The sequence below is a fragment of the Urtica dioica genome, chromosome 4 (assembly GCF_054948205.1).
Source record: "Urtica dioica subsp. dioica isolate 48M chromosome 4, U.dioica_male_clone48M_v1_H2, whole genome shotgun sequence".
Taxonomy (NCBI): Eukaryota; Viridiplantae; Streptophyta; class Magnoliopsida; order Rosales; family Urticaceae; genus Urtica; species Urtica dioica.
Window position 1 is genome coordinate 46,854,072 of NC_142759.1, and position 11,359 is coordinate 46,865,430.

Sequence of the window (11,359 nt, forward strand, 5' to 3'; positions counted from 1 at the left end):
GCTCACCCCATTGGATCAATGTCTCGATTTTCCTTTTGAGATTGTAGCATTCGGAGGTAGGTGACCGTATTTCTGATGGAACTCGCAATATCTAGATCGATCGCAAGTTGCGAGATCTTTTTTCATTGGAGCCGGGGTAGTGAACTTGTCACGTGCCAAAGCCAAGATTCGATCTGGCATTGTGTTCAACGGTGTGAACGATGAATAACCCTTAAATTCTTCCGCAAGTCGGGGCTTCTAGGAAGCCTGACTCCCCTTATTTCGCCTTTTGCGGGAGTCGGCTTGCTCGTGGCGAGGTTCGTCTTGACGACGAGAGCTTTGATTGTTGCTCTTACGGCAGTCGAGGTAGTCTTCGATTACCATGAAGGTTTTGGCTCGAGTCATCAACTCGGCCATGGTAGAAGGGACACGGCCGACGACGCACTTGAGGAAGTCGATTGTGCACAAGTCTTCAATGATAGCTGCAATTGCATCACCGTCGTCAAAGCGGTTGACCTTGTTCAACTCTTCGGTGAATCGGGCGAGGTATCGCCTAAGAGACTCGTCACTCTCTTGCCTGAGTGACCACAGGTACATCTTGGTCTGCTTTTGGACCATAGATGTGGTGAACCGTGCTAGGAACATGTCATTCAGGTCCTTGAACGAGTGGATGCTTCCCGGCCTTAAATTCTTGAACCACTTGAAACCGAGTCCGGCGAGGGTAAGACTAAAAGCTTGGCACATGGTGGATGTGGTAAGCGGGATTAGCTTTTCCATCATAGGGGGCAAGGTTCGGGAGTTTGAAATTTCCCGTACATACCTCGGCCAATATCTGGGCCATGAAAGGCGAGGAGTTCTCCTCAACGACCCCATAGGCGCTTCCGCCTACTCCATATTCTCGGACCCAGTATGGCCGCACCCGAGCCAAAGATGTGAACTCGAAAGTCTCGAGTTGGGTTTCCTCCAGTCGGAGGGTTTCTCTGAGGAGAAAATGGGTGAATAGGGGAGTGACCATGCCTTTTGTGTAGGCTGCCTACATACCCTTGTGAATAGGGATTAGGTCAGAATGTAGTTCAAGGCATTTGTAACGCAGTATCAGGTGCGGAGCCTGGAGGGTGTGCTCGACAGAGGAAGCGGAGCGCGGAGGAGTCCTCGGTGACGTCTCAGAACTCTGGGATCGAGTGACCTGAGAGAGAATGTGTGTTTTCTCCCTTTTGGAGGCGTAGGAGACTCTCAGTCGAGAGTTCCTTGTCGTGGCGGGCGTGCAGGACGCATAGGCAATTTTCTCTTGAAAATCGTCGACGCGTCTAGTGTGCTAGACGCGTAGGGGATTTTCAGTGGAAAATCCTGGGGGCGAGCCTGGGCCATAGATTAAGCGCTCGATCAGAAGAAGCGACGCTTGGGAGTCCCCGGGAGCGTTTCAAAATCTCTGAGAGCGAGAAATCTTGCAGAGGGTGATTCAGGCCAAAGATGGCATCTAGAGAAGCAGAGAGAAGAGTAAGTTTTCAAGAGAATCAATGGGATTGAATTGGCTGGGTTTCCCCTCAATGATAGGGGGTATTTATAGTAGTTGGAGGGCCTTAAGAGGCCCCTTTATCATCCATGTGGGACTGGAGAGCGCGCTCTCCTTGAGGAGGAGCAGCGCGGGTGCGCGGCGTACCCCCGTGCTGTGCGTACGGCGCGCTCTTTCCGAACGGCCTGCGCTTGCATGCTTATCCCAGGGGGTACACGGTGCACGGCGCTCCTGACACGGCGCGTAGCCCCCTGGCGCGGCGTGCGCCTTCTAGCTGCGGCGTGTGGTTTGATCGCATGTGTGTTTTTTAAGTAGCGTGCGCATGCTTTTCTTGAGGGGCGTGCAGCCCATCTTGTCGGCCGTTTGTGGGCCTTAGAGACCTTTGAGGACCCGACACATTGGGCCTTCGGGATTCGGGATGTCACGCAAATCGCGTGAAACATAAAAGTCCATACTCGAGGTCGAAACGAGGATTCGTTAATTGACTCGCGGGCACGTGATTCTACTCGATGAGTTATCTCGACTCGCGGAGGAAGATGGATCGACTCGAGGAGTGAGGTTCGACTTGAGGAGGGTGACTCGACTCGAGGAGCAAGGCTCAACTCGAGGAGAGTGACTCGACTCGGCGAGCAAGGCTCAACTTGAGGAGAGTGACTCGACTCGAAGAGGTGAAAGTTCGGCACGAGGACTTGCCAGTCGACTCATGACGGAAGGCTTGCCGCTCTTCAGGACCTCTGGCCTAACCATCGACCCTTTGAACGGCGTGTCTTCTCGACGTTCCAGGTTTTTCGAAAACAACCGACAATAGTTTTCATTAGATTTAGAATTAAATTGTATTGAAATTAAGTTTGGATTTAATATTGTATGGAAATTAGAATGAAATTTTTTAGAATTGTGATGAAAATCACTTTTTTTGAATTGTGTTTTTCGTTTTTTCTTAGATATAATGTCTATTACTACTACTACTACCGATATTGGTAATAAAAACAAAACTAGAAGATCACTCAATACCGAAGATGCGAGAAAAAGAATAAATACTCTTATGCCTAGGGATAATAAGTGTAAAACTCGTGGTAAAAAAATAAAAGTAGAATTTAATGACAAAGGGGAACCAATGGGTAAGAAGGGTGATGAGTTGTCGAGCTATTTCGATGTGTTAGTTAGAGAACACGTTCCAACTACGATGCTCGATTGGAGATCAATATAGAATATGCAATTGGAAGAACGAATTTGGAACGAAATATGTGAAAGACTTACGGTTAGTAGCGATAAAAAGGCAAATTGTCTTAAGAGAGTTGGAGAAGTGACAAGGTTATTCTGTCACGAGTTATATAATGATCATCTCAAAGACACGAGCAATGAACCAAGCACCTTAAAGAAACTAGAGAGTGTTTTAAAATTCTTCTTAAACATTACGGAGGAAGATTGGATAAAATTTGTTGAGTATAGATGAACCGAATTATTCAAACAATCATCGGAAAATGGAAAAACACAACAAGTGAAAAATGTGAACAAATCTAGAACCGGTCGAAATGGATATCGAAGACAAGAAAAAGTAAGATTTAATATTTTGTACTTATTCATCAATTTATTATTGTTTTGTCTTCATAATAGTACGAGAAAATGAGAAAATGGCCTATAAGAGAGGAATTATGGGTTATCTCGCGAATGATAGATAAGACAATTACAAAGATCCCGCCGTTAAACCAATTAAGGAGAACATTGTATGTGTTTTATTTTGTTACAACAATTAATATTGACCCGTTGATTTATAAATGATTTTTTTTGTAGCATAAGTTATCCCAACAAGCAAACGAAGGGACATGGGTACCGGAAAAGGGAGATATATTACAAGAAGCTTTGGGAATATTGAGCATCCCGGGTGAGTTTGTGGTCAATCCAAACAATCTTCGCGCTTCAATTACTTTTCTCCTCCAAACCTGAATGAAGCGCCACGAAATGAATGAATTAAAATCTTGGATCATAAAGCAATTAGCGGAAATGATAATGTCAATTTGCCTAGCATCGGATAAGCTAATGTCGGCTCGCCTAGTGTGGGAGATGCTAATGTCGAGTCCCTTAATTTCGTATGTCTAAGTGTCAAACGTGAGAAAGAGAATGACGATGAAGACGTGGTCGAGGAAGAAAATGATGATGACGACATGGCTAATGTTGGAGACATGTTAATGAAGCGGTCTTTTCGGGTATTACTATTCCTTTTTCAAACTTTATAGTAATAAATCTAAATCTTTTGATAGTAATTTATAAATATTGTTCATAACTTTTTTCAGATAAACATGATGTTGACGTATATCTCCATGTTGGTGACGTGCAAGTTGACAAACCCAATAGTGCTCGTGCAAATTGCTCATTGAATCCAACCATGCCGGTAACACCGAGATCGGATGAAAGCACCGAATTTCTTTTTCTCATTTATGATGTTGCGAATGAAGCCACTATTCATGCTGCAAATGTACGAGCGTACATAAAAAGCGACTTAGTTCACTTCTCATCTTTGGAGGAAGGAAATGTCCGAGTGAGCGTTATCGCGGCTGTGATGAAAAAAGCCAAATTTCCGATTCCCACCGAAGAAGCTAACACCATTGAAGAAGCCGTAGGGGGGTTCGTTAAGTGTCCAAAGAGATTGACAGAGGTAGAAATTGCTACGGAGAGCCGTGATCCGATTGTCAAACAAGCCGCGAAGCCCGATTGTGACAGTGAACCTAGCGTCGGCGATGATAAGAAGATTCCATCCAAGGTGATTAATGCCAATTTTCTATTACCCACTCAACATGCCAAAAAAAGTAATGTTAACACAAGGATATGTGATCAAAGGTCACGGTTAACAAAACTCTCGCCGCGATCCCGATTTCGGTAGCGTTTGACGATATTTCCGAATTTTCGCAATACGAGGTAGGTGCGGCATCCATAACAATTTATATGGAGTAAGTATTTTTTTATATGCTTTTTCTAATATGAATATTCAGTATTTAATGTTTTGATCAATTCAATACTTGTTTGTCATAGTTATCTACACTCAAGACTACAAAAAGGCGGAAGAGTCAAGACTATTGTTTTGTAGATTTGGGCATAAGCTTTCACATCAAAACCAACGACGAAGATGGTTATTTGTCCAAACGAGTCAAGGACGTTGGAAAGGTGGCACGACAATGCAAAGTTGGCCAACTAGTGTTGATGTCGTACAATATAAACGCGTATTTGTGCTCGTTGTCCTCAACCTTTGGAAAGAAAACGCAATGTTCTTCGACCTGTTGAGGAAATAAATGTCATCCGATTTAACTCAATTGATAAAGAGGTAAAGTTTTATTTTTTGAAATATTTTTTATCACTGTAATGTTTATTTTCTTTTTATGGGTTAAATTCTACAACGGATATTTAATACATTGTAGAAATTTCTCGCCGCGGCGCGAAATACCATCGCCGTGGCAACTTTTTCTGTTAAATCTCGCCGTGGCGATGTATATTACCCGGCTACGTGAGAAGGTTGTAAAACGGATCAAGATTCATTGTATAAAGGTGCATAGATTTTTTTTAAACATGCCGCGGGGAGAAAAAAAAGTCGCCATTGGTTGGTCTCGGTAACTTTTTTGCCACGGCGAAGCTTTTTTCTCGCCGCGGCCATAGAGTCATGCCGCGGAGAGAATTAAAAGTCGCTGCAGGGAGAATTACCATAATTTTGCACCTGAGTTTAGTTTTTACACGTTACTTAAACCCTTTGTAAAAACTGGTACCTGAAAATAAACTTCAAATCCAAAAAAAAATTTCTACATTTTCAAAACATTCAAAAGGAAATATCTACATCCAAAACCAATTCAAAATTCACAAAAACTAACTAATCATCGTATTCAATAAACGTTTGTATGTAAGTTACCCATTCTTCTCTTACTCCCTCTAAATCATCCGGTGCATAGGATTTCTTAGTTTCTGATTTCCCTACACCTCATACAACTATATCGCGCATGTAAGATAGCACCAAATACCTGCATTCCGTGTTTCCAGATAGTCTCGGAGCGTTGCAAGCCTTGATGTAGGTTAATTGGCCGTTACTTTGGGCTTCTTGGTGCTCGAGCTTGAAATCCACAAAAACCCTATAAGACGGAAACCGTAAGAGAAAATAACACTAGAATGATGTATATAAAGATAGTTCAAGAAAACAAAATATTACCTTTTTATCAATCAAGTTAAATCAATTGGCATTTTATTTCTCAACGGGTCGAAGAACATAGCGTTATCTCTCCAAAGGTCGAGGACAACGAGCATCCGATGCTCATTTTTATTGTTCGGCATCAAAGTTAGTTGACCAACTTTGCATTGTCAAACCACGTTTTCAATGTCCTTGACTCGTTTGGACAAAAAAACCAATGTGGTCATTGTTTATAGTTATGAAAAAAAAAGTATTAAATTGATCAAAACACTAAATATTGAATATTGATATTAAAAAAACACATAAAGGAAATACGTACTCCATATAAACCACTATGCACCCCGTGTCAATTTTCGCGTAATGCAAAAAATTGGAAACATCTTCAAATGACACGGGAATCATGATAGCTGTGAGACTTGCACTAACCTTGACTTTAATGACATCCCCTTGTGGTGAAATTACTTTGTTGGCATGTTGAGCGAGCAATCGAAATTTGGGATTAATCACCTTGTATGGAATCTTTTTACCATCATTGATGCTAGGTTCACTCTCAAAACCAAGCTTTGAGAGTTGTTTGACAACAGGACCGCCACTCTATTTTGCCATTTCCATTTCTATAAATCTCTTTCTCCATGAGACAAACCCCCTATGGCATCTTCAATGGTTTTAGCTTCTTCGGTGGGAATTGAAATTTTGGCTTTTTTAATCAAAATCCCCAAAACGGTCACGCGTACATTTCCTTCCTCCAAAGGTGAGAAGTGAACTACGGCCACATTCATGTACGCTTGCCCATTCACAACATGAATCGTGCCTCCTTTCACATCATCATCAATGAGAAGAAGACACTTGACGCTTTCATCCGAACTCGGTGTCACCGGTGTGGTTGGATTCAATGAGCAACCAGCACGAACACTATTGCGTTTTCAACAATTATAGGATCAATTTTTAGACGATCACCAACATGCACATTCATGCCAACATCGTCGTTTTCTAAGAAAATCACGAACAATATCAATAACTTAATACCAAAACATTTAGCTTTATTATTAGATTAGATAAAAAAAATTTAATGAAGATACCTAAAGAGACCGATTCATTGACGTGGTCTTCAACATTAGCCATCTCTTCATCATCAACAACCTTCTCGTTCAGATTCTCTTCCACACGCTCGATACTAGGTGACTCGATATTAGCATCACCGACATTCATACTATCATGTCCATTAAATGCTTTCATTACCAAAGATTTCAACACATTCATTTTGCGATGAATCTTAATTACTTCTTCGTTCAGGGTTGGAGGAACAGAGTACTTGAAACACAAAGTGTGCTTGGATTGACTGCAAACTCGCGACGTTCCCAAAGCTTCTTGCAAGATGCTTTTTCCCGATTCCAGCACCCATCGGTTGCCCTTAATCATCAAATTCTACCGGGATTCTTTTACCAAGAGTTTTAACCTCATTAACCCGACTCATACGAGTATTTCTTCTTTTTCCTTTATCATCAGAATTTAGTGCTAGTTGTTTTCTAATTTTTGTTTTACTGCTACCGCTAAAACTAGTAGTAGTGGACTAATGGAATCTAATAAACAAATTCAACAGATAATTCCAATTTTCAACTCAAATCCAATCACAATTTAAATTCAAAATCCAATCACAATTTCAACTCAAATCCAATCACAATTTCAACTCAATTCCAACTAAATATAAAATAAAAAAATGCATACTCAATACAAACTAAATATCAGTCAATACTCTCAATTTCAAACAAACACTTGTTTTCAACATAAATTATACATAATTCACAATAAAATAAAATAAAAAGAAAAAAACTAACCCGGAATAAAGACGAGGAGCACGGAGGCGTGGAAGAGAGAGAGAGTCGGGCCTAGTGGCGCCACAACTGGAGAGATGGTGATGACGAGCCTGGTGGCGGGGCGGCCGGATAGAGAGTGAGGGCAGTCCTGGTGACGGTGCGGGTGAGGTGAGGGGCGGGGCGGCGCGACCGAGAGAGAGAGAGAGAGAGGCACGGGTGAGGTGAAAACGCGACCGAGAGAGAGGGCAGAGAGAGAGAGGCGCGAGTGAGGTGAGGGGCACGGCCGAGAGAGATGATAGAGAGAGATAGAGAGATAGAGAGAGAGAGAGAGAGAGAGAGAGAGAGAGAGAGAGAGAGAGAGAGAGAGAGAGAGGCAAGGGTGAGGTGAGAGGCGCGGCCAAGAGAGAGGGCGGAGAGAGAGAGAGAGAGAGAAAGAGAGAGAGAGAGAGAGAGAGAGAGAGAGAGAGGGGGGGGGCGAGAGATAGGGCGGAGAGAGAGAGGCGCGGGTGAGGGAGAAGAAGAAGAAGAAGAAGAATAATGACGAATAAAGAAAAAAATCGCTTGTGTATGAAAAATTCGAGCGACTATTTTGGAAAAATCAAAATTTTTAGGTTTTAAAACGCTTCTACAACGCTTAGAGTAAGTGTAGAAGTCTCGTCAGGGCAATGATGTTTTCTCACAGCGGCGAGGTAAATCTTGAAACGGATCTCCGTGGCGAGAAAATAACTTCACCGCGGCGAGAATGAATTCTCAGGAAAAGGTACTCTTGGAAACTTTCTCCGTGCGGTGACGTATAATTATCGCCGCAGCACGGGTAACACGCCGTGGCGAGAACACAACGTAGCCGCGACGAGATACTGTTTTCCAAAGAAAATTGCTTTTAGTAACTTTTCCCCTGCGGCGAAGGCTATTTCTCGCCGCGGCCAGATAAACATGCCGCAGCGAGAAAATAAATTTGGCGCGGCGAGATTATATTTTTCAAAAAGGGTGCTCTCGTTAACTTTTTGCCGTGGCAAAGGCTATTTCTCGCTGCAGCGAGTGAAACATGTTGCGGCGAGAAAATAACTTCCCCACAGCGAGATAATTTTTTCCAAAAGGTTTATCTGGACTAGTCTCGCGGCAACGAAGTTTAAATCTCGCTGTGGCGAGTATCTTTCTACAACGCTTTAATAAGCGTTGTAGAAAGTCTCGCTGTGGCGAAGTATAAATTCCTCCGCGGCAAGTAACACAAGACTGATGATGTAAATTTTAATTTCTCATCTTTTTCACTTAGAAATCTAAAAACCTCACTCGGAAAAGGATTTCAAACACCATTTCGACTCATTATGCATCTTCCTCATTTACAACTCTCAACTACACATCCAAATATTGTAAGTTCTTCTTTAACTTGTTACAAATGTGGTTCTCTTGTATAATTTATTAATTAGAATGGGTAATTTTTGCTATACTTAGGGTTTTTCTATGAAGATGAGAAAGTTGTTGTGGGAGAATAGATTAAACTAGATATATCGTAAAAGTGTAGATGAGTTTTGTGATTTTGCTAGAGAGAATACAGTAGATGTGAAATCTATTCGTTATCTTTGTATTCAATGTGGAAATCATATACATTTTTCGATTGATGTCGTTCAGACCTATTTGTTTGTATATGGAATAATGACCTCGTATCAAAGATGGTTATACCATGATGAGGTTTTTCGTTCTATGAAAAACAAGAAAAACAATGATGTTGAAGATGGTATTGATGATATGTGCGGAATGATGAATGATTTGGAGGACGATTTTGTTGAGCGATCGGAATTGTTTGAGTCCATGATGAATGAGGCGGAGACACCATTATATGAAGGGTGTACAAGCTTTTGGAAGTTGTCATTTTTAGTTATATTATTCCATTTAAAGGCGTCGGGTGTTTGGACAAACACTACTTTTACTCTATTATTGGAAACAAACACTACGTTTACTCTATTATTGGAAACACTTAAAGAAGCCTATCCGAAAGACAATAAAGTGCCTTTGAGTATGATGAAGCGAAGAAGACTTTGGGCACATTAGGCATGAAGTACGAGAAATTCCATGCATGCCCAAATGAATTTTTTTTTTATAGAAACGAGTATGAAGATCTAGATGAATGTCCGACATGCAAAGAGTCAAGGTGGAAGAAGGTTAAAATTCTATGTGATGGGGTTGTAGGAGTTCAAGTCAAGGTACGTACATTTTCATTACTTGATTAGGAAATACATGTAGCCCATATTCATTCATTATTATTGATTTTCTTATGAAAGAATTTAGTCATTATGGCACATTCCTCCAATGTCATGCTTCCGACGAATGTTGAATAGTGTAAAACACGCGAAGAACATGGTTTGGCACTCCGAAAAGTGTATCGATGATTGTATATTGAGATATCCTGCTAATGCTTCACAGTGGAAATCCTTCGCTTTAGAGTATAAGTATTTCAGTGTTGATCCTAGAAATATGCACCTTGGTTTGCGTCTGATGGTATGAACCTGTTCAGCATGATGAGCAGTAAATACACTGTGTGGTCGGTTATACTTGTGTACTATAATCTCCCTAAAAAGCTATGTATGAAGAGAATGTTCTTGATGTTAACACTTCTGATTTCAGGACCGAGTCAACCGAAAAATGATATCGATGTCGATTTGACACCGTTGGTCGATGATTTGAAGATGTTATGGGGATAAGGGATCGAAGTCAAAGACGCTTACCGTAGAGATTCGTTCAATCTAAGGACAATGTTAAAGTGGACTATTAACGACTTTCCGGCTTATGGAAACTTGTCACTGTTGGAATTGGTCTAGGGTTAAGAAAAGATTTAACGGTTCGAGCAAGCGGCGGAAAATAAAAACAAGTAAAATGATTTTACTAACCTAGATAAAGAGCAAGCACATGTTATTACTAAAACTATCTAAAAGCGATTACACGATTACTAACCTTTGTGAAGCTTGAAAGTTGAGAAGCCTTAGGAAGATTGAAACGCTCGTCTCCCCACGCAGCTCGTCTTTCTTCGTTCTTCGGGAACTCGAGTAACTACAAAAGTTTCTATCACATAAATCACTCGAGATAAGAAAGAATTAGCGTGTGGGCACTTTTAAACACAACGACTCAAGAACAAGTCTATGAGTCGAAGAGCTAAAATACTAGGTCAAATGTGGACCTAGGTGCCAAAACAAAAACGAAAGGAACTAGAGAGAGAGAGAGAGAGATGGGGGGGAGGCCATAATGTCTAGAGAGAGAAGCTCTCAATCTCTAACTTATGTGGGATGAGAAACAATGAGAATGAGGACCCTATTTATAGGAGAAATATTACATTCACAAGGTAGTTTCCTCTTCTATAGAATATCACATATTCATGAGCAAATATTGCGTTTCCTCTTTTCCTTTTGGACGTCCAAGACATGTCATGCAAGCCCTTAGATTTGTTTCCTCTTTTGTTCTCTCTTAGTTGGCCGAAATCCCCTTGCTTCTAGAAGCAAATTTGTTTCCTCTTTTTCTTTTGGCAAGTATCTTCATACATTAATGCACAAAATAAACTATCTTTCTCTATATGATGGTGCACGAAATAGGCCTTTTAGAATATGCTTCTAGATATTTCTTTATTTGTTCATGACAACATAAGAAAAGCCCATTAAGAATTTTCAAGTAAAATTTCATGAAATGAAATTAATCCTCAAGGCCCAAAATCATCATTATGGCCGAGTGACTCAACCTCATTGTCATCATATGACAATGTCAAAAAAACTTATTTATTGACATTCATATCATCCCATGTCCAAAAAGACAAAATTACCCTTTACACAATTTTCGTAAAACTTGTCTCGTTCTTGTTTTGATTCGTGACAGTGACCTCATGGACCCAAATGAACAAAGCTT